This window comes from Olea europaea, chromosome 21 (assembly GCF_002742605.1).
Source record: "Olea europaea var. sylvestris chromosome 21, O_europaea_v1, whole genome shotgun sequence".
Lineage (NCBI taxonomy): Eukaryota > Viridiplantae > Streptophyta > Magnoliopsida > Lamiales > Oleaceae > Olea > Olea europaea.
In genome coordinates, this window is record NC_036257.1 from 11,756,235 (window position 1) to 11,758,133 (window position 1,899).

A 1,899-nucleotide genomic window follows, 5' to 3' on the forward strand; every position below is an offset into this window, starting at 1 on the left:
ACAGTCTTGAGAGATTATGTGGTACTGTTAATCTGGTTACCTACACTATCCATTGATTTTCGTCGCTTACAATTTTGGGGCTTCATTTTGACCTGACTATGTTCCACAGTTCTAATACTATAAAAAGTCTAGTCAAGAATTTGCAATGCATGGTGCATTCTAATTGAATATTTCAATCTTCAGTCCATATTAGGTGTAAGCTTGTCCAGTTCATTATTTTTTAGAGTTTGTAGCCTTCGATCTTTATGAATCCTTTTTGAGCATTGCATTAGTAGCATTTAGTTGTTCTTGCTTGGCCTTTTACATAACTATCATTCTAAATGTACCACACACCTGCGCGAGGTTACTTTCTTCTCTGATGCGAACAATCTTTATGCGTACGACATTGTAATAAGCTAGAATGTTACCATGCACCAGATTGTGCAGATCAGTTGGTTCTTTCCTGAGCTATGGAACTTCTCTGATTCATCTTATTGCTGGCTATTTTCATAAATTATATCAAAATCTTCATGCCTAAGACTTCTGAGGCATTGCCCTTTAGGATGCTTGATGAATTCTGTGCTAGTCCAGAATGTAGTGCAAAGCCTGTTCCATTCATTCTTTATGTGAATATTTATATTTTCTCCCTTTTATCTGGGTTGTCCACCTTTATGTGTATTTTTATCGCTCAAACAAAGCTTTGGACTTTTGCTGCAGGCCGAGCCCAAGCGTCGGAAGAGATAGCTACATCCATTGGAGTGCCACAAAGCACGGAGGCCAGCATTCTTTGCAAGTTATATACTCTGTTGTGCTTTCGAGTTTTGTACAGTGCAGAGAACTGTTCTCCGCTTGACTCTGGTGTCAATTAGTAACTGCCTTTGTTTGTGATGAAACTGTGTAATATCTAGGGGATGACTTTTTAGTACATTTCTGTAGCTTTACTCTGAAAGCTTGTCTCGTTCGAAAAAAAAGGGGAGGCGTGTCACTTTTGTTTGTTAAATAGTAATTACTAATTTATGTATAAATTAGTAATTACTAATTTATGCATAAATAAAACTGTGAAAAAATTCGATACATGCTAATAAATATAGAAGTTATTGTTACGCCTCCTATGAAGAGGTTCTAGATTGTTGCCAATGTGGCAGCTAGCTTGGTCAACAAGGCCCACATTCCATGTCATCGTCAAAGCGCCAAGGTGAGGGAGCCCACTAGCATATTTGCAGGCTAGGCCAAGGCTCCGAAGTGATACGCCTTTGAAGGGTATATGCCGAAGTGGTAAGAGGTGGAACGTCGTTGCTAGAGCTGCATAATGTTGCCTTGTCTATATTAAATACAAAATCTCTTGTACAAAGATCTAGCTAAAATAAGATTAACACGATTGATGTTACGATTATGCAATAGATGACAAAAAGTCAAGTCACAAAATTCACTTATTAGGGAGTATTAAATGTCTGTCCACCTAAAGATTGATTGATTGATACTTAGGAGGAGACGCTTCAGTCAGTAAATGCAACCACATGTCCCTTCATCAAGCGGTTTCAAATCCACCTCTTTCCTTATAAATACTCGCTTATTTCCATTTGATGCAATTCTATGCACTTAGATATACACTTTGCTTTATGATCCAGGGATAGAAAATGTATTGTTTCCTTTCTTCTTTATCGTCAACTGATTTGATTGTCGGAGTGGACAAACCTCACCACCACCAGAAAAGGCCACGAGTGACTAATAAATTGTTACCGTGCGTAAGAAGGCATCTAAGTATTGGATAGGTTATCACCATGAAAATTGAGTCAATAAGCTAGCCGCCGTCTATAGGAAACCACACATAACCACGATCATCCACTTAGACAAAGCTTATCGAAAAACTGTTTTAGATTTCCCCTTAAGAAGGCGTTGTTCTTAGGCAAAAAACAAGCG